We start from the raw sequence: 23,655 nt of genomic DNA on the forward strand, positions 1-23,655 counted from the left end.
CCTCCTTCAACTTGGCCAGGTCGTTAGTTTGAGTGACAGGATGAGGCGTTGTGGGTGGTAACAGGGGAAGGTGCTTGTGAACGGGGGAGTGGAGATCCGAATGCAGGCATGCCTGACTATGCAAACGGCGTTTTATGGGAGTGCATAATTAACTAAGTAGTGTCATGGCACATGTGACATGGGAGGTTTTAACACTGACTTGATTGTAGTGCTTAAGAGAGGGTATGGTCAACCTTAAGCTTACGACGAGCTCCGATGGTTCCCAATGGTCTCAATTAATCCTTATATGCCTGGAGATGACGTGTAATGGGAACGAGAAGGGGGCGGATTTTTAGTCTTACGGCTGCATCCTCCCCTTGCTTGTCCAGCTAACGATCACATCTTAATGACGCAACTTGCGAGCACTTCATTTGCATATCCGGCCCCTTTTACCTTACGACTGTGCGGCCGCAATGACCGACTCTGAATGAGGTCCATAGTCTTTATTCAGGAGACTCACTTTAAAGAAAGCAAGCCTCTACTTCTTTGCAAACTTGACTATTCCCATTCGTAATGTACTTTAGCATTAATTGCTTCGGTAAGACCTTAGGGGTGGTGATTCATTTGGCTACATATTCTCAGTGAGGGTAGGGGCCTACTGCTTAATTGTTTGATTCATGATCAGGTTTTTACATTTGTTAATATTTATGCTCCGAACCTGCAACAATCTGCCTTCTTGGAATGGTTGTTTGAACAGGTGCATACTCCTAAAACTGGGTTCTAGATGGTGAGGGGAGACATTAATTGGTTACTTCACTCTTTAGAGGATTTGTCCTCTAAATCCTCCAACCATCCTGACACATAGCACCGTAAAGTGCGATGTCTTTTCCATGAATATTAATTAGGTGATATGTAGAAGTTACATCACCCCACGGACTGTGACTACACATTTTACTCCAACCCACACAATGTCTACTCCCAAATAGATTACTTGTTTCTAGAACACAAACACATGATTTAAGGACTGGTTACCTACCATGGTCTGATCACACCCCTATTTTCCATCCCAATTCACCTCTCTCCTCCCTCTGTTTGTTCATGAAGACTCAATGAGGTTCTTCTTTAAGACTCTTATTGTAGAGACCAGCTGAAGCAGTATATTGATGGCTACATTTTTCTTAATAACAGCCCCAATATGTCCAAAATCTCAATTTGGGAGGCTCATGGCAGAACTAACAGATGATAGCCAGTCCTTGAACACACTCATGTCAGATAATTATTTTAGACTACTGTAAATGTAGAAGCCACTTTTTTCCATGTGAGAATAAACCTATTAAGATGCTGGCCAGGGCTTTGCAGGCACAAAGAGCTTCCATGCATATCCAGTCAATAGTAGACTACTTAGGCCAAGATTGCCAACTGACCTTGGATATTGTGGATGCATTCCACTCATATTAGTCTGGGTTTACAATATGGCTGGGGGCTCTTCACAGACAGCTAACAGGGAAGGGTCTGAGAATCTTAAGGCTTATCTTGCAAACTTTGACTTTCCCACATTGTTTGAAGATGACACTCTTTCTCAGATCTTGGCAAGGCAATCAAGTTGTCCTCATTGGGGAAAAGTCCTGATCCAGATGGGTTCCTGATTTTCATATTATAAAACCTTTCTGAGACACCCTAATTCCCCTTATGCTTCAAGCTTTTAATGCGGTCTTGGATGAACATATTTTTTCAGCTCAATCTTTGGAGAACCATATGACCATTCTCCCCAAGGGAAAGGATCCCTCCCAATATGTAGGATAGGTCAGTTGATAGGTGCTTCCGGAGTACTGTCCTTTTATGATATTCAAGCACAGTGGCAGCTGTCTAACAAAAAGATCTGGCAATACCTCTAGGTTAAACATTTTCTCCATTCACAAAATCTCCTTTTGTCAGTCTTCAACCTCTCCTGTGAGCTGTGAGCAACAAGTACAGTCTTCAACCTCTCCCACCCATGTAGTAACCACTATACAGATGTGCCCACATACATCTATCCTCCATGCATTACAAGTCGCGCCACACATAATGTGGGAGCTCAGTGTGATTCAGTAGTGCCAAGCATCTGTTTGTGCAAATTTTTACCTTCAATGTGTCTAATTCACAAAGAAATGTGGATAGCACAAGCAGCTGCTGCTGAGTAAAATGATATGCAGAATGTCTATGGCCCTCATTCAGAGTCGATTGCTAGAAACAAGTGGTTGCTCTGAATGAGGGCGGCCACTTTTGGTGTGAAGTGCAGCCTCCTGGTTGCTATCTAAGCTGTGGGTTACTACCCACAGCTCTAGCGAGTGACCAGGTTGATGGTTGCGATGGCCAAGACCATTGAGACCATCGGGGCTTGCAACGAGACCCTAAGGTTGGGTCTTGGCAAGCGTAAGCTCGATCCGAAAGCTCCCCACTGACACCATTGCTGATGGCAGTGGGGCCACCCCCAAACAGCAAGCTTTCCATTGGGAACACCTCCGTTTGGCCAGCCACCCCCCCTGCCCACCTCCCAAACGGGGCGAACTGTCAATCACCATCAACAGCTCGCCCCCTTTGGTGTGAGACCCATAGCGATGGAGTGCCTGTCGCAAGCCAGGTCTCATGCATGTGCATTTCGGAGCTGGCTCCGACGTGCGCATGCCCAGTGGGCAAACATCGACCCGGTCGCGAGCGCTCAGTGCTTGCGACCGGGTCTGAATAAGGCCCTGTGATCTTTGTGCATCTTTAGATATATCTGCATGCTAAACACTACGTTACAGTATTACATCTGCTGACACTGTAATGTAGTATTTCACATGCAGATACACTCGCAGATGGACAGAGAACATTGGCCTGCTGCATAAATTTAATCAGCAGAAACTGTTTGTGCTATCTATTTACATTGTTGTGCAAATAAGATGTATTTGAAGGTAAAAAGATGCACGAAAAGATGCTCGGCGCTACAGAGTCATGCCATGACAATGTTGCGACTAAAAGGGCTGTTTAATGTGCCAGGAGGCTAGATGTATGTGGACCCACCTATATATACACTATTGATTGAAAGCCAATTTTCTAAATTGCCAAATTTCTCTAAAAAATGGTGAGAGATCTTGGTACAGAGATTAGTGATACCCAATGGTCATCTATTTTTGAGAAGTCATGGAGTAGCTCTACCAACATACCAACTATTGAGACCAATTTTAAAGTAATTTCTCATTGGTACTGCTGCCTTTCTGTCTTATCTAAAATGTACCAGGATGTATCAGTGGTTTGTTGGAGATGTCGGAATGAGGGTACTCTCTTCCATATACGGTGGTCATGTTCAGCTCTTAGGCCATTTTTGGATGGGGTGGTTTCAGTCACGTGGAAAGTGATGGGCTCGGATGTTCTAAATGAGCTTGAATTTTGGCGCTAGAATTTACTTACCATGCTTTTATCTGTATATAATAAATCCCATTTTAAATATCTTAACAGTGCTGCTAAGGCCTTAATTCCCATGCAATGGCAGTCCACCCCCATCTCTTGTCAATTGGTTTCAAAAGATTAAACTGTATCATTCAATGGATGATATTATACTGTCCTCTGAAGATCAGTCAAAGTACTACCTGGAGGTATGGTTTCATTGGTTGGAATTCTATGAGTCGGCTCACTACAAATCCCTAATTGGAGCCTTATAATTTAAACTCCCACACTCCTCTTGTCACTTGCCATCTATTTTTTGGTCATCAGGTTCACAATAGATATCCTTTCTCTTCACCCCTCTTCTTCCCTTTCTTTCTCTCCTGCTCTTACTCTTTCTTCCGATTCCACTGCTTTATTTTTTCTAAGTTGGGTGATTAAGTCAATTTTGCATTTTATTATAATATATACAAGGTCATACTATTTATGTTTGTCAGTTTTTCCTGATTATTATTTTTCTGATTTCCTGTGACAATATATTGATTGATCCTGGTCTTCTTTAAGCCATACTGTACATATTTTGTAATGTTTTTGCTACTACAGTATGTACTTTTTATTGTCATGGATATTAAATATTATGATGCTGTATAGTGCTTCTGTATTTGTGTATTAAAAATGTAATAAACATTACTTGCAAAAAATAACTTTTCTAGTCGACATAGTGACCATGTTGACATTGGGCCTGATTCAGACTCACACACAGTCCCAGATCAGTCAAAGATGAATGGGCTGCAGTGCACATGTGCTGAAATGTCACTTTGAACCTGGCCATATGGGGGCGGGGATTGGTGTCAGTGGTATTGCACCCATTTCTTAGGCATCTTCCAAAGAAGATTTCTTGGGCCCCAGCAGAGGAGTTCCAGCAGTCATTCTGAGTAAGCTTAGGCTTACACAGATGGCCAATGGTGATCTGAGGCTGCATCTTAATATGCAGCACTTCAATCTGCGATGCAGGCGGGGGGCGTATTTTGCCTTCAGATGCCCCTTGCAGCATTAGCATTTTATAGCATTGCTGCTGCATCCAAAAAGCTACACTAATATTGACCATGTCTGAATCAGCCCCATTGTCATGTAAACATTATGGGGGGCATATAGCCTCACTTACTTGCAGGTGCAAGATAATTGCACATATTTGAAGCCCCCACTTTGAATGTCAACATGGTGAATCCGAGATAACTGTATCTGTTTCAGATTCAAGTGAACTGAGACAGATGTCCAGTGGGCATTTCTTGGTGTAGAGCATGGATGGGGAACCTCAGTGCCGGGGGCTGTGTAAGGCCTGCAGAATCATTTGGTCTGGCCCCCAGAGCTTTATTCTGCTAGGCTCATCTGGCTAGCAGGGTTCCTAGAATGGCACCCTGCAGCCAGAATCTATGCAGCAGTGCCACCCGGAGCATCCTCAGGACTCTTCAGATGGTCACACCGCTGCCCTTACATCCGGAGCTTCCTCTGGATGCTCTGAACATTGCTGTAATCATCAAAGATTGTAGCCATGCCCCCATGTGACATCAGACAGAGGGGGCATGGCTTGCACCGGGCCTGCTAATAATGTTATATATATCAAAATGGCCCTCAGCAGCAAAGAGGTTTCCCACCCCTGGTGTAGCGTATTAAGATGAACCAAATGGCTGTATCTGATCTGAGTGTTATCGAAGTGTTGTCGGCCTGTAGCCTGACTTCTGTGCTTGTTTTAGGTGTTTGCATGCAGTTGGGACACTGTTTCAGATGGATCTTTTGCACCCTGCATTGGGCTGGTGTAAGTCCAGATACATACTGTTCTAATGATGATGGCTGTATCACAGATACAAAAAGACAGTGAATGGTGTGACTGGGATGTATGAAATCTACAAAATACGTACATAGACATACATGTAGCTTAATTAGCATATATTAGTCCATAGGCTGTTGTGGCCGAATGCAAATTTGTGGATGCATCCGATTCAGAATTAATCTGTTATCACCCTATTAGTTCTGGAAAAAATTAATTTTGCATTCTCGTCATACAGGTTTGAACAAAAGATGAAGGTATTACAAGCTGAAGTTCTTTTTAAAATGATAAAATGTGAGTTTTACATGTCATCCTACATCAGAGAGGGCAGCAAGAGATTATTTTAAGATTCTGACATATACTGTACATAAAGATCTTCTTGCACACACATACTGTACTGTATCTTCAAACAAAATGTATACAATGGTGCATGGCAGCAGGTATTATCGAGTAAATCCAACTAAAAATAAAATTCAGTACTCAAAAGTGGAAAAATATGAAAATTCTATTTAGCCCACAATAGACAGGACTGAATGGCAGTTATTTTTATACTGGTGTGTACCAGTTTTTCATGTTCCAGTTCTGCAAAATCAAGCTACTGTACAATTAATTTGTTGATTCAGTAGCTCACATCACAATCCACTGTTCTTGTGTTACTAAATCTTAACACATGTTGCAATAATAGTAATTTATATATCAATTTTTGACACATACTGTACAAAAGTAGCCAGTCTTGACAGATTATGTTGTTCTTTGAGTTTTCCGTTAAAACATTTCTGACTGTAACCAATATATGTGTGAATTGATGTTTTGTTTAAAGTACATTTCGGGAACTCTGAGCAATGGAACTAAGGGATTTATATGAAAAGATTTAGTTAGGGTTTCTGAAATAAATCATGGTTAAGTTATAAAATGGCAAGGAAATGTGTTCCATCACAATAACTGTATCTAACCTCTATACACCCAACCACCCCAAAGGAGGCAAAAAGAGTTTCCTGCTTTTAAGCTAATGCTATGCATCCTTATATGTCAAAATGACAGGGGATGGGTCAGGAAATGGAATTACTGTAAGTCCCTGTTTCTCTTTATCATGATGTCCTGGCAGTAATGCTTTTTGTACATCACTGCAGGAGTTAAATTGTTATTATTGAAAGACATAATTTTTTCCATAATGTCTTTGGTAAGCTATAAAAAATTATGCTGAATTTCTGTAAGTAGTAGTTTGTATTAGCAGCTTTATCTTTGCAATATAAAAAGGATATTCAAGCACACTGTATGTTATAAAAAAGTCACTATATGACAAATAAGTCATTGCTAAATATAGCCCTAAGAAAATTCTTAGAGACAGACAGACAGACAGACAGACAGACAGACAGACAGATAGATAGATAGATAGATAGATAGATAGATAGATAGATAGATAGATTACAGCATGTATATTATTTAGTAGTGCAGGTTAATAAAAAGTTCAATAAAGATGTTCAGATTGCAAGAGTGCAATTTTAAATTGCCATCATTTCCATATGGTTGCATATTCTAACTGGACAGAAAATGTCGTAATGTGAATACTGTTCTTGCAGATGTATCATGGTCTATTGCTCCTTTCCTGTTCAAAATGCCCAAGTTGTCAAAGAAGGTTATTCAATGAAATGAGCAATCCATTTTTTTTCATTTTGAACCCAGCAAAAGTCCATTGCCTGGATAGACAATTCAGTACCATTACATCCTATGCTCCTCTGCTTAAGTCATGGGGAAGCTAATAAAAATATAATCTCTTTATTATGAACATTACTTTGACACTAAAAGGAAAGACAGTTTGATATGGCACTTTGTTTTAAGCTTTGACTAAATGCTAAACTTGTCTTGCAAGGTCCTTACTTCATTTTAATTTTATTGCATATAAGTCATTTGACCATTTTCAAATTGTGGCTGATTTTCCATATATGAATAATTGTATTACTATTTCAATTTGGGTGATTTAAATGTGGAAGTGCCTAAAGCTTATTGTGTGAATAATTTAATAAATTGGATAAAATAATAATAATAATGGCAAAACTGACTAATTTTTAAATAAATGATCATATTAATTCTGATCATTGAGGCGATAAGTAGTTAATTTCTATAGTCTACATACATTCTCTATTAAGGTATGGTTTATATAGGCTAATGGTAGGTGGTGCACCTAGCGCAACCACATCTTACAGTATCTTGGCTTCTGCACCCGAGCACTATAATAACATCTGAAACACCTGATTTCTTAATCAGCTGGGCCATTACTGTCTGCAATGTTTTGCTCACCTTGGAGCTCTTGTTTGACTAACAGACAGGGAGGGCAGATGATCTTTTCTGCTCTGCAATCCAGCCTAAAATTCATTAAGCATTTATGACAGCTCTTTGGAGCTGTCAAAAATGCAAACTCTATGGATGCAAACTCTATGAGTTTACTATAGTAACTCTCATATAAGGTATACAAAGCAGAAACACTTCTATAACATTAGTGTGCTGCAAATCAGTGTGTATCTAGCAATTAAAATAATGGGGATTTTCTTGATAATTTGATCAAAACATTTAAGCTTGCAGCCTAGCATCAAGGGGCCCCATATCTCTGCAAGTCCAAAACTAGCAGTTATGCCTCACACACTTTTAAGTTGCAGTTGAAATGACCTCTTAGTTACAGAGGGTAACATCCAGACAAGGGCTGGCTTGTGAGACTTACCCAACTAGGCCTAACATTTGTGTACTGCAAAGCTGTGAGTATCTAGCCACCAAAGCATGGTGAACTGTATACTTTGCTCTATGTGACACCATTATGGCTTAGCCTATGTCTGTACCTCGGTACTCTTTTGGAATCACCTCTATTTGCTTGTTCCTTGGCTAGCCTGAAAGTTCTGCTTTGAGTAAATTTGTTTATCTGGATGATGTCCACGCTGATTTTGCTCTCCTTCTTTGGTGAAAATGCACATTACAGTTACCATTACCATTACAGTTTTTAACTTGTTGACCCTATGGTTTCTGCTACCTGGACAAGCTTATTGTTTATCTCTGTGTTCTGAGCTACCTATACATATCTCCAAGTGATGAATGCATTCTGTGATTTCAGCTTCCAACCTCTGTCCTTCCTTTGGTTGCTTTTAGTGATACATGGATTCCCTTTGGGCTACTAAGTACCGAACTTTCATTGTAGACACTGGAGTGGTTCACAAACTAGCCTACTTACTTTGCTCCTGGCCTACAGTATTAGTTTATCTTGGCTATCTTGGCTTACTTGCTTACACTTTATTTCCATCATCTGTGACACATTTTTTCTGCTTTTATTAACAGGTAACCTAATTCTCCTTTGTGACTTTATTATTTATTGGAGACTTTTTCCTGCCCTGCTACTGTGTGGGTTGGAATCAATTTTTCATGGAGACTTCCAAATGTCAAAACCCCTCCTTCTGGAGGCCATATCTCCAGAAGGATATTAATAGATTAGAGACTGTACAAAGAAAGACTAATGTACCAGGTAAGACTAAAGTATCTTAATATGTATAGTTTGGAGCAGAGAAGGGAAAGGGGGTACACAATAGAAACATTCAAATATATAAAGGGTTTTAACAAAGTAAAGGAAGGAGACATTCTTCACAGAAAGAGAAGTTTTAGAACAAGAGGACATGTTCATAAACTGGAGGGTGGTAGGTTCAGGGGAAATTTGAGAAAAAATATACTGCACAGAAAGGGTAGTGGATAAGTGGAATAGCCTCCCATCAGAGGTGGTAGAGGCTAAGACAGTAGAGCAATTTAAACATGCATGGGATAGACATAAGGATATCCTTCAGAAGATGAAAGGATCAATAAGGGTTGAGGTAACAATATGTTTAAAGGGCAGACTAGATAGGCCAATTGGTTCTTATCTGACATCAAATTATATGTTTCTGCTTAATATTTGTTATTCTTATTGCATTGGAGCACCAATATACACCTTGGTACCATGTTCTAGTTTATTTGAAGATAAAATCAAGAAATGTGGTATTCTGAAACATTTTTGTTTTAGATTCAAACTGTTTTCTCTTTTATCTTTGCATCTTAGACCACAAAAGTATTTCTTCAATATAATGTTATATTGCTGTCTTTTGTCTCTAATACACCATTGGGTTCCTGACTCCTGACTCAGAGGTGCATCACTGCATCCTTTTGCAGAGCCATAGTGGAGATAATTTGCAAATGCTAGTTACAGCTTCCCTTTGTACGAGTGTGCAAGCCCTGAGATGCCCACTTTCAGTGCCCATGCATGCTGCACTACCACCAGTGGTTCTGGACAATCCACAATTGGTGTGCCATTGTATGCATGATTGACACTTGCCCCATGGCAGGTACAGTGTCTCCATTTGAACATGGCTGCTGCACTGCATATGAGAATGCAACCATCTTCACTGAGATGCCCATGACAGTCCCATAACATGCCCAGGTGATGGATTCTTTTGCATTATCTTTTGACCAACTCCCAGTCAGCACCAAGGAATGCCAATGGTTTTCACTTGAAAGTTCTGATACCAGCAGTCCCATATACAAGTGTATATTTATGCATACACATAGGGTAATGCATGGCATGCACCATAGCGGTTTTAGGAATATTTTGTGCATGTGCAGTAGCAATTTTTCACTGCACTCTGAGAACATCCACATTAAATACACTCAGCATGCACCTCTGATTCAAGCTCTTGGTGTCTTGTTTGTCCATTTATTTTTGACTTCCATTCAATATTGTTTACATTTCTGTCTACTATGTCACTAAGAGTTTATAATTATTAAAGAGATACAGTATTTTTTAAAAATATGTCTTATTAGATTAAACAATATTCTAAAGTTGTCCCACTAGTTCAAATCAAGAGAGTCCTCTGGTCAAACTGTGCATATAAAATGTCTCAGGTTGTTGCGCTAGCATCTTGTTTGTGTGAATAGACATCAGGAAGTTTATGCAATTCAACCATATTTGCTCCTGCAATGCATGCATGGGATTAAGGGCCTGATTCAGTGATAAATGCAATGCCTGGCACTTTTGTGACACAGCGGACTTGCAAAAATATGCTAATGACTCAGCCGCCATCTTTTGCATAGAAATGTTCACCTCTGGCATTTCACATCTGACGCTTATGTACAAAAGTGAAAACATCTGAAACATCAATCGCACACTGAACCTCTAAGCAAGCCTATGCTGTCCCATAATGAGTATCTCACTAAAGATGCTTGGTCCTCTGTAGTTGCACAAGAATTCACAGAGGCTCAGAAGGGAACACCCAAAAAATGGTCCTGACACACCTGCGTTTTTTATAGCAACATCCCGCTATCTCAAGCAAACGCTGACTACTCACTTAATAAATCAAATCAATCCTCTTTGTATCCACCTTGACTAACCAATTGTTGATTATTTGCATAGCAGCTCTGGCACATGACCAGTACTGAAAAAAATAACTCCGCTGTATCTGACATCGATATTGCATGCATCTCTGAATTAGGCCTTAAATGCATACATTTGCCCGTACTGTAAAAACAGTTGTATGTATATTTGATTGCACTATATTTGATTGCACTGTCCCTATCTGTGTGCTTTATTCCATATCCATCATCATTATCACTGCATAATTTCAACAGTCCTATCCTTGGTGCAAAATATCAATCTTTATGCATTTCCACAACTGCCACACAGCATGAAATTCTGTCAACACATTCTCACTGACCTTTGACTATGTGATAATGCCCCCGATACACCTCATACAGTGGAAAGCGGAAGATACACCTGAGATATGAGTGTGCTTAATCTGCAACTGCATATGCTTGGCTCCGAAACATGTGCAGTATGAAAACACGCAAGATGTGCTCCGCAAATGGACTTTCAGTATGTTAATCTCTGAATCATCACCAAGATATTTTAAGAGTTACTGTAAGGCTTTACTTGAGATTAATTTATTAACATGAAGGTAACCCCAAGTGTTTATAATTATATTCAACATATGGGGAAGTTAGGTAGTCAGTTATTTCACATTTTACAAATACATTCTGTGGAGAAATGCAACACTAATACAAAATCAGAAAAGGTGTGGCTGAACCAGTGTTAAAAAAACAATTGTAATATTTATAATTTTATTATCTATTAAAATTACAATAGAAGAATGATTGCTACATTTGTGAACCACAGCCAAATGCTTAAATGTGTTGATGTTTTGTTGCTGATTGTGAGTGCTTTGGTTTTGCTGGCATCTCTGTCATTTTATTCTGAGGTTTGTATTGCAGTTACATCTTATTTGGGGATGGTCTGCTACATAATTTTCATTGGTACCAGCTACCTTAAACAGCCACCTACTATAGACATCTGCACTGGTTATATTGTTCACACAGTAACTTTCTGTGATCCTGTCATTGTGCTGATCTGTATCCTGTCTGCTGCCTGATTTTTATATCCTGCAAGTAACAGCAACTTTGCCTTTTTGCTGCCCGGTACAAATCTTTGCTTTTGACCAACATTTTGTCTAATTGTTGCCTAGACCATACTTTTACCTGAGAATTGTTTTTTATTTATTACTATGTTGACTGACTTACTCCTATTTTCACCATCCACTGTTGTACATCTATTGTAGACTGCATCGTTTCAGCTAATTTACTTGCAATTTGCTAAAGATTCATCTGACTGGACAGCTTACTTACTAGATCCCTGGAAATTGCTTTACCTGTCACACTGCTTTTCCTATTATATCTTTCTACTGAATCACCTACTTCTACCTCCAATGCAATAGTCATAAGGACATTTATCCACACTGCTGAACAGTATTAATGTGTCAAACACAGGTACCACAACCTGCACCTATTGTATTAGACAGTGAAAATGTGGCTTATAATGTTCTAATGTATTGTTTACTCTATACTGACAAGCAGGCCTGCCATCATAAATTGTGGGTCCCTTTACTGATAAAACAGGCAGGGCCCCCCCATACCCGGGGGGAATAGAAGTGAGTGGAGCTACATCAGGGGGAGGGACACCAACTTGATTATATATATATATATATTAGGGGTGTGCACCGGCCACTTTTCGTGTTTTGTGTTTTGGTTTTGGATCTGGATCTTTCTTCGTGTTTTTTAATCTGGATTGGTTTTGCCAAAATCACCCTTCCATGTTTTGGGTTCTGGGTTTTGTGTTTTGGATCTGTATTTTTTTAAAAAATAAGCATAAAAACAGCTAAAATCACAGAATTTGTGGGTTTTTCTGCTTCTATGCTATTATTAACCTCAATAACCTTCATTTCCACTCATTTCCAGTCTATTCTGAACACCTCACACCTCACAATATTGTTTTTATGGCCAAAAGGTTGCACCGAGGTAGCTGGATGACTATGCTAAGCGACACGAGTGGGCGGCACAAACACGTGGCCCATCTAGGAGTGACACTGCAGTGGCAGACAGGATGGCAGTTTGAAAAACTAGGCCCCAAACAGTACATACTGCAAAGAAAAAAAAGAGGTGCAAGATGGAATTGTCCTTGGGCCCTCCCACACACCCTTATGTTGTATAAATAGGACATGCACACTTAACAAACCAATCATTTCAGTGCCAGGGTCTGCCACATGACTGTGGCTGAAATGATTGGTTCGTTTGGGCCCCCACAAAACAAGCTGGCAATTAATGTGTCCCTGCACAAACTGGTTCTACGGAGGCAAGATGTCGTCCTCATCCTCCTCATCCACCGATTCCTTGGATAAAACAGGAAAAAGGGATTTAGGTGACCCTGGACTGCTTACGGTCTGAGCCAAAGTTTCTGAACTTGACAGTAACTTTTTATGAATGCGCTGCAAGTGCCGTATAAGGGAGGATGTTCCTAGGTGGTTAACATCCCTACCCCTACTTATTTCACCTTTACATATGGTACATATGGCAAGACAGTTGTTGTCCGGATTTGGATAGAAATATTGCCAGACCAAAGAGGTGGAATGTTTGGTCTTCTGCCCAGGCATGACCGTGATGGGCTTTTTCATCCCACGGACAACAACTGTCTCCCCCGGAGCCTGATTTAAACAAACCACATCACCATCAGAATCCTCCTCGCCAACTTCCTCCTCAGCGCCAGCTACACCAGTATCCTCATCCTGTTGTACTTCAACAGTGACATCTTCAATTTGCATATCAGCAAGTGGACTGTGGGTGCTCCTTTCAGCACTTGCAGGGGGTGTGCAAATGGTGGAAAGAGCCACCTCTTCCCGTCCAGTGTTGGGAAGGTCAGGCATCGCAACCACCACCACACTTGGACTCTCCTTGGGGATTTGTGATATCTTCTTAGAAAGCACAGTTCTTCGCTGTGCTTTTGCCAGCTTAACTCTATTGATTTTTTTAGTGGGAGGAGGGCTTCCATCGTCATGTGAAGCTGAACCACTAGTCATGAACATACTAGAGATTGACCTTAGCCGTTCCTTGCCACTCCGTGTCGTAAATGGCATATTGGCAAGTTTACGTTTCTCTTCAGCTGATTTAAATGTCTTTTTCAAGGTCATTTTCCTAAACTTTGCCATTTGGGATTGTATGTGCCCTCTACTATGACATTGGGCATTGGCCTTGGCAGACGACGTTGATGGCATTTTATTGTCTATGTCATGACTAGTGGCAGCAGCTTCAGCACTAGGAGGAAGTGGTTCTTGATCTTTCACTATTTTATTTTTAACGGAGAAAGTTTGGTCCTCCATTTATGTTATATCAATTTGATATATACGTGCGTCTAAACACAGAAAATATTTTTTTTTTTGGTTTGGACTGGAGTGTACTTTCGGGGGTTACAGCACCAGCCGGCCCTTTACTTATGACACAGGCGCACGCTTGGCACTACTTTGTTGATGCACGTGCGGCTACTGCGCACACAATTCACAAACACAGAAAATAATTTTTTTTTTGGTTTGGACTGGAGTGTACTTTGGGGGTTACAGCACCCTTTAACAGTCAAGCCAGCCAGCCCTTTACTTATGACACAGGCGCAGGCTTGGCACTACTTTGTTGATGCACGTGCGGCTACTGCGCACACAATTCACAAACACAGAAAATAATTTTTTTTTTGGTTTGGACTGGAGTGTACTTTGGGGGTTACAGCACCCTTTAATGGTCAAGCCAGCCGGCCCTTTACTTATGACACAGGCGCACGCTTGGCACTACTTTGTTGATGCACGTGCATCTACTGCGCACACAGTTCACAAACACAGAAAATAATTTTTTTTTTGGTTTGGACTGGAGTGTACTTTGGGGGTTACAGCACCCTTTAACGGTCAAGCCAGCCGGCCCTTTACTTATGACACAGGCGCACGCTTGTCACTACTTTGTTGATGCACGTGCGGCTACTGCGCACACAATTCACAAACACAGAAAATATATTATTTTTTTAGCACTTGGGGGGAGCACCCCTGATGGACAGTGCACCCCCTGGACTACACTACAGCACCCTTTTAGGACTGGGACACTGCACAGGACTTTGGAGTGGACACAGCCCCTATGGAGAACTGACTGCACAACACAGTCCAGCCAGCCCCTATGGACTTTGAAGTAGTGGACACAGCCCCTATTAACAACAGCAGCACAGCACAACACAGCCAGCCCCTATGGACTTTGAAGTAGTGGACAACAGCAGCACTACACTACACTACACAGTTGGCCCCTGTCTGCCTGCAATGCATAAATCACTGGAGGGACCCATCACTGCTTGAGGGGTGCACTGGGACCCTGACCATGTCTCGCCCAGCCAGAGTGCTGGACATTAGCTGCAGGTATCAGGAATACAAGTGGGCAGGGGACCCATTGCAGCTGCAGTTCACTGTGCACCAGTGGCAATGGCAGGATGAGTACTCCCAGCCTTCCCCAATAGCAAGGGAAGTGTTGGGCTTAAGAAAGCCATGGTGTAGGAGCTGCTCCGTAGTAAGACAGTTCTGTGTAGGCAGCCATTACTGAGGGGGCAGAGCTTCTTCCCCACACTGGAGGTGGGTAATCTTACACTGCTTCCCACGTTAGGACAGCTTCTGGCCGCCATTAGATGCACATCTCTGCATGCAGATGCCCTGCAATCAGCACAGCATCACCTGCTCCAAGCTCCACCAATGCTGCTACAGCATAATATATCCTGTATTGCCTATAAAGGGACAGTGCCTATAAAGGAACAGTGAGTTGTTGTGGGGTAATCTGCATTAAGGGAGTCCTATTGAGGGTTTGTGTGACACTCCTCCCCCTCTATTACTGTGCCTCTTTCTATATATATTCCCTCTCTCTTACACTGTGTGTCTGAAAATAAGTGGAATATTGCCTGCTGTCACTACCAGTATCATAGAAAGGGGTGCTACTGTACCTGTAAGGCATCACATACACTGTTCACCTGTAAACAGTGTATTTCTAAGTACACCCATGCTCGCTCAGATGGCAATTTATTTTGTGACTCATGTGATCCAGGGTTTCCTACTCCTGGGGGTACTACCCAGGTCCAGGATTCCTTCCCTCCTTGGTCCACCCTCGCTGGGATCATGTTGGATCTCTCTGCAGAACCAGCAGAGTCCTGTAAACAAAGGGAGGTTTCTAGAGAAATAGATGAGCCGGCCTGGGCTGAGGCCCTAGCATGCTCTATAGAAAGTTTAGTTCAGAGGGTGGGTCCTGGTTCTCAAACGCATTGTGGCACCTCCACATCCTCTGGCCAGAAAGAGAGCAGTTATGGCAATTCTGCAGTCGGATGACTCAGAGGACAACTGAGTGTCTTATAAGGGAGATCTTCTTCAGGATTCAGAAGAGGAAATTCTTTAGGATGAGGACCCTCAGGACTTGTAGGGCCCTCAGGGGCTAGACACGCTCATTTTAGCATTATGCCTGGTACTTAAAGTCTCGGATGAGGAGTCTCCGGCACCAACATCTCTTTTCTCTATGCAACAAAGTTCAGCTATCACATTTCCTATTTCAAAGGAACTTGATGATCAGATGTCAGTGGCGTGGAAACATCTGGACAAGAAGTTCCAGATTTCTAAGCATTTTATCTCATCCTATCCTTTTCCTACAGACAATAGGACTCATCAGTATCCCGTCTCTCCAAGAAAACTATCAGTTTCTGGCTCTTTTGTTTCATACTATCCTCAGCCCCCTGGGTGTTCACGAAGGTCATGGCCACCATGGTGGCTCTTCTTCATCTTCAGGGGGTCACTATAAACCTGTATCTAGACCATCCTCTGTTTAAGGCTCCATCACCACAATGGCTTCTTCTGGATGTATGTACTACATATCAACTTATGCTTCAGCATGGCTGAATTATCAACTTTACAAAGTCCATGTTGGTCCCTGTCTCTTCTAGAAGACAAAGCTGCAGCAATAAAGGAATTAGTCAGACTCATCCTTCAACCTTGGAGAGTCTCCGTAAATCTTTGTATCAAACTTCTTGGCAGGATGGTAGCAGCTTTCAAGGCCTTAGAGTTTGGTCATTTCCACTCTTGGATCTTCCAACTGGATCTCTTGTTTCAATGGTTGGAATATCCTGTCCACATGCACCACTTAGTGCAGCTGTCTCCAGAAATAAGGATTTCCCTTCTTTGATGAATACAGTCAAACCATGTCTTGGACACGCAGTGTTTCGGTCTGTGGGACTGGGTGATTCTGATGACGGACACCAGTCTCAGAGGCTGGGAAGCAATGGTTCTGGATCATTAGTACCAGGAATGTTGGTTGGGTCAGGAGGCCCTTCTTCCAATAAATGTTTTGAAACTCAGGGCAGTATACAACGCCTTCAAGAATCCTTTCCTCTCCTGTGGGTGCTGGCCATTTGAGTCCAATCAGACAATGCAAATAATGTGGCTTACATAAATTGTCAAGGAGGAACTCAAAGCTGGGGAGCCATAAGGAAAGTATCCCGCATCATCCGCTGAGTAGAAAGGCATGATGCAGCACAGTCAGCTGTCAACATTCCAGGTGTCGAAAACTGGGAAGTGGATTACCTAAATTGCCAGGAAGTTCATCTAGGGGAATGGACTCTTCATCCTCAGGTTTACCAGGATTTGATTCAGCGATGGGGCAGGCCCCAGACCAACCTCATGGCATCCAAACAAAACCATCAGCTCCCTCTTTATTGCTCCCACTCCTGGGATCCGGAGGCAGTGGTGATGGACATGCTGACAGCTCCATGGCCATTCCAGTTTGTTTATCTGTTTTCACCTTTTCCCCTTCTACCTCCAGTGCTCAAGTACATAAAGTTGGAGAAGGTCAGGGCCATTCTGTTAGCTCTGAACTGGCCTTGCAGAGCATGGTTTTTCAATCTTAACATGCTTCTTGCACCAGATCCTTGGCCGCAACCTCCTCGTACAGACCTCCTTCAACAAAGTCCTTTTTTCTACCCCACATTACACAGACTGCATTTAACAGCATGGCTGTTGAAACTGCGATCTCAAAGTGGAAGGGTATTCCATGTGTTGTTATTCCTACCATGATCTGGGCTAGTAAACCTGTGATCTCGGCCCATTATTACGGGATATGAAAGGCCTATGTAGTATGGTGCAAAAGATGGGGATTTCATACATCGGCTTTTCATTGGGCCATCTTTTGGGGTTCCCTCTGTCAGGTCTGGATGTGGGCCTTTGACTCAGATTATTGAAGGTTCAGGTTTTGTCTCTCTCTGTTTTCTTCCAATGGAAATTTGCATTGTTTCCTGAGGGTCAGATCTTTTTACAGGGAGTCCTTCGCATTCAACCGCTCTTTGTTCCTTCAAAGGCCCCTTGGGATCTTAACTTAGGCCCTCATTCAGACCCACTCGTAAGCGGGCGCACGTACGTTAGGCGTACGTACAAAATTATTTAAATTCAATGGCTCGCTCGTATTTTCGTTCGCATCTAAAATTCCTCCCTAAACTCAGGCGACCCCTCCTCTAACTAACGAGCGTGCGAAATAGCGAGCGTACATCCCCGAAATGGCTTGAAGGGAACGCACGCACAAGTATAAACCAGAAGTAGCCTTGTCAGATGTCGATTACCTGCTCCTTTATTCTGCCTACCTCCCTCAATCGTATCATGCCAATCAATGTATCAATTAGCTTAATTTTTGTTTTTTTTTCAACACAATGCAAGAAACTTTACTCTTGTCCGTGTTTGTGTTTACCCGCAGAATACGTACGGATGGAACTTTCGCTTTTATTGTTCAAAAAACATGTGAACCACAATTAAACAATTGTTCTATTGCTGTGGATCCCCGCATATTTTCCGGGGTTCATTTCTTTATTTAAATTTGCAAACGCATGTCACTGCATCAAGCCTATCATAACTCTCCAGAGATTTCTGGCCCTGTTGAACACATGACTCATACACTAACCAATAAAATTGCTCCTGTTAATTTCCAAAATACATTAGCCAATCAGAAATTTTTGCCACACTTTATCAAAAATGTTTTGTATGAAAAACTCCATTGCCATCATGAGAGCCTCCGCATTCACCAGGCGCGAGCTGCTGGTGCTTACGGAGGTGATGGATAGGCGGATCACCAGCCAGCCTCCACCCATCACCAACCGGCAGAAGCGCTCCGCGTATGCGGAGGCACGGTCCCGCCTGCGGTCGTTGGGTTCACGCCGCAACATCGGGCAGCTTGAGCGCAGGTGGTCAGACCTGCAACGGCGAACGCCCCGCTTGCTGGCATGCTTTCGCATGCAGATCCTTGAAAGTAAGTGTTATGTATTGTGGTTTTCATGTTTGTGTTTGTGGGGCAAACTGCGTGTGCATGTTTTCCTGTCTGTCCTATTAATTATTTGTCCTCATATCTGCGTGTGCATGTTTTCCTGTCTGTCCTATTAATTATTTGTCCTCATATCTGCGTGTGCATGTTTTCCTGTCTGTCCTATTAATTATTTGTCCTCATATCTGCGTGTGCATGTTTTCCTGTCTGTCCTATTAATTATTTGTCTTCATATCTGCGTGTGCATGTTTTCCTGTCTGTCCTATTAATTATTTGTCCTCATATCTGCGTGTGCATGTTTTCCTGTCTGTCCTATTAATTATTTGTCCTCATATCTGCGTGTGCATGTTTTCCTGTCTGTCCTATTAATTATTTGTCCTCATATCTGCGTGTGCATGTTTTCCCTCTATTTCTGTTTTTTTCATTCGACTCCTTTTTGCATGTTTTTTGTTGCTGTTTTTTTTTTTTTATTTGGGTCCCGGATTTGCCCAGAAACTAACCTCAATTTGTTTGACATATTTTAGGAGGACAGCCAAGACTACGCCGTCACCGTCCGGCCAGACGGCGTTCCCGGCCACTATCCCCAACCCCCAGCCAACACTCCACCCCAAATATTTCCCCTATACCCCACTCCTCCCCAGCCTTCCCAGACCCTCTCCCGGAACTGTCGGGCCTCCTTCCCCTCCGTCCCACTTCCCCCTCTCCTCCACCCACCCCTCTTCCAATTACCCCCTCCCCGGAGTCCATCATTACCCCTCCCCGTTCTTTGGGGAATGAAGGCTCCTCCGAGGAGGAACATGGAGGGACTTCCGGAGCTCCCATTTTGGCTCCCGGTATGTTTTTCTTTCTCATTTTTTTTAACCACAAACTGTTTGTATGTAATCATGTTTCGTGCCTTTATTCGTGCTTGTTTGGTTTACTTTTGGTGATTTAGCAGTTTGCCTTTACCTCTTCCTGCTTATTTCAACATACACATATCACACCTGTGTGAATTTGTACATAGGCCTTCTATTTTTGTTTTGGTTTTTCTTTTTTCGGTTTAGGAGTGATTTCGTTGTGTTTTTGTTTTTTTAATGTGGATTCCCTATTGTTTTATTAATCCACACACTTTTCTCACCCACAGAGGAACAGAGGCGTCGACAAGAGGTGGACGATTGTGTTGGCCAGATGCACCAACATATCATTGGCATTCTTGTGGCCCTTGACCGGCTGTCTGGCATCCTTCGCCAGTAGTTTTTTTTGTTTATTTTCATTTTGTAAATAAATTTTGTAGTTCTAATATACGTTCTGGCTCATTCTTTTTTTCAAAAACAAAAATAGTTTTCCCTGACATAAGTAGACTGTTCCTGCAAGGATTTCCCTTTTTTAAAAGTTAGATTGTATTTTGTATTTGTATGTTAAACAGCCACAAGAAACACATAACAGTAACAATGTCATTTCCCTTTTTGGGTGTAGTGTCAATTAGATATTTCGCCATTTTACAGGTTCCTAGTTGGTGTGCAAGCTGCTTAGGCCAATCTTCAAAATCCAAAGTTTTGGACAGGCTTCCTTTTGGTGTGGGTTGGGAACCTGCAAACATATTTCAGTTTACATCAACTGGTGTCAGTACTGGATTACCCCTTAGTCAAATGAAAGGTGTGTTAACCTGGTTACACTTGCTGTTAACGTCCAAAAAAAGGAAGACCATTTCACTCTCCAAACATTTATTCACAACATAAATGAGAAATCAAAGTGGTCAGTCCCAAAAAAAAAAAACAGTGATAATCTCAAATACAACACATACAAATAAAATATTTAATTTAAAAAAACAATCAAGAACTGGTTGACGAAGGACCATGACAACATGATTCCACAAACATGGCGTTGCGATATGGGTTCCAGAATATATGGGCAAAATCACCAGATCCAGGTTTGGTAAGGGTAGCAGGAAGTAGTGAGCGTTGGAGTGGCAAAGATTATGTGAACAAACAGAAGATGGTGAAAAAATAAATAAATTAGATGTTCGCAAACAAACACAAACACATTAGGTATAAACACTGTAGTTTGGGTCAAACTTACCTAAAAAATCTGGCCACCACATCATCGCGTATGGCCCCCCCACATACTGACCTCCGACCAACCTCGGGGGGTCCATCCTCAGGTAAGGCATCCTCTGGCTGCATTGGGACACCACTCCTTATGGCGATGTTGTGAAATATCCCACACAGGACCACAATTTTCGACACCATATCCGGCAAATACATGAGCTCGCCACCAGAGCGGTGGAGGCATCTGAATCGGCCTTTTAAAAGGCTGATACAGCGCTCCACCACTTGCCTGGTGGCTGTAAGTGCAGAATTATACTCACTTTGTGGGCCTGGTGTGGGAGCCAAATAAGGAGTGAGCAGCCAGGACATGCAAGGGTATCCACTGTCTCCTGTGAAAAATAAGAGACAACATCAGGAACACTGTGTATCAAGCTTAACATTGTTATGTACTAAAGGTCTCCACTTACCCAGAAGCCACGCATCACCAGCTTGTAGGTTGGTTAATTTCTGCCATATCCCTGATTGCCGGATGACGAAGGAGTCATGTGCACTTCCTGGTAACTTAGCATTCAGGGACAGGATCTGGAGGGAGGCATCACATACCACCATTACATTCAGGGAGTGATAGTGTTTCCTGTTTATAAATATTGCCTCCAGCTGTGCTGGAGGCTGAAGTGGTATGTGAGTACCATCCACAACCCCTATGATGTGTGGGAAGCCAGCTATTTGGTAAAAATTGGCCTTGGCCACACTAAGGGCACCCATATCCAAAGGCATTTGAATAAAATGATGGAGGTGCTTGAAAAGTGCCTCCATCACTGCCCTCAGGATCCGGGAAAAGGAGGATTGGGAGATGCCCGCCACTATTCCCACCGTTGTTTGAAACGATCCTGAGGCACAGAAATGTAACACCACCATAAATTGCGTCAGTGGTGGTATTGCTGTTGGACTGTCAATTTGCCGCTCAAGATCACTTTCTATTAATGAGAGAGTGTCTATGATGATTTTGGGAGGTAGACGGTAGCGTCTTAAAACCTCATCATCGGGCATTCCAAAAAGGGTGACACATGTTCAAAATATCTGGGGCCTTGCATGCCTATGATGCCTACGCCTGGGATGAGATTGAGGTTGGTCGGCTTCCGGGAGCATGGCCAGAACAATCCGCCCCAGATCAACCTGAAATTCAAAAATTTCAAAGTAAGGCTTTTGACCCACCCCAAAACTATATTAAAAGAACTTAGCTTGATGATACCATCCATTGCTGCTTACATGCCGGGGTATTGTCATGATACGTCCAAACTGAAAATAAACAACAAAATTACTTGACACATTTCACTCTGTGCATTTTTGTTGATACATTTTGTGCTAGACCAAAGTTCAAATATGCCAAACACCCATTTAGCAAAACCGCAAACCGACATTTAACACAGTACATCAAAACGGGTCGAAATGTTGGCTCAAAAAGCGAAAGCTAAACCATCAAAAAGTTAGAATGATTATTAAGCTGTTTAAAATGCGCTAATTAGTTCGCTAATACAAGTCACAAGAGTAACTACTAAAAATGTGCTAATTAGTTCGCTAATACAAGTCACAAGAGTAACTACTAAAAATGCGCTAATTAGTTCGCTAATACAAGTCACAAGAGTAACTACTAAAAATGCGCTAATTAGTTCGCTAATACAAGTCACAAGAGTAACTACTAAAAATGCGCTAATTAGTTCGCTAATACAAGTCACAAGAGTAACTACTAAAAATGCGCTAATTAGTTCGCTAATACAAGGCACAAGAGTAACTACTAAAAATGCGCTAATTAGTTCGCTAATACAAGATAAAAAATGGACTTACCAAGAGCAAATATCTAAGATGCAAAATCAAAAGGTCTTTGGGGTCGAAAATAAACAAAATCTAAAATAGAATAAATTAGGTATCCAAAAATTACAAAATATACGAAACACAATGAAACAACAATTGAACAAAAGTTAGACTTCACAAAACTTACCAAATCAACAAACGAGGTCCCAAAAATATAAACCAACAAAGATAACGGAAAAAAAAACGCAAATCTAACCAACAAACAAATCTCCAACCTTCAACTCCTTTCTACGCAATCAATAAACTCCAGCCAAGATAACCTCCAACAATCCAAAAACGCCACCTCGACTTGAGACACACCAAGCCATAAATAGTGTTTCGTTTCCCGCACAAATTAAGGAGGGATCATAGGGCCGCACAATCAATGATGCGGCCGCAAAATAAGGACGCATGTATAAATAAGTCACGAAAACACATTCAAATTCTGGTGTATTTCTTGTTTGGACCTCAGACATGGCGACAGACCAGGGAAAAAATGCACAAGAGTCAGGCGGTAAGTCTTTCATGCATTTTCTATCAACGATTAATTTGAAACATAAGATTAGGCAAGTTGTGATTTTGTGAATTCTGTAAATTTACACAAATAGGTGAGGAGGATGACATGGAAGAGGCTGCTGAGCCCAGTATTCCGGCCAAAGCGGCCAAAAAAAAAAGGCAGCCACATTTCACAAGAAAGGAGATGGAGGTTTTGATCCAGAAGTGTGTGGACATCCTGCCACAGGCAGACAGGAATATGAGTCTAAGTCAGAAGTGGAGAATGTGGGAAGAGGTAGCCATTGCTGTCAATAGAGTGGGTGATTATGTCCGTCTAGCCCGGGATGTCAAACGGCGGTAAGTAAACCCTTGCCCCCCCTAAAAACAAAC

The sequence above is a fragment of the Taudactylus pleione genome, unplaced genomic scaffold, assembly GCF_031769625.1.
Source record: "Taudactylus pleione unplaced genomic scaffold, aTauple2 ptg000064l, whole genome shotgun sequence".
Taxonomy (NCBI): domain Eukaryota; kingdom Metazoa; phylum Chordata; class Amphibia; order Anura; family Myobatrachidae; genus Taudactylus; species Taudactylus pleione.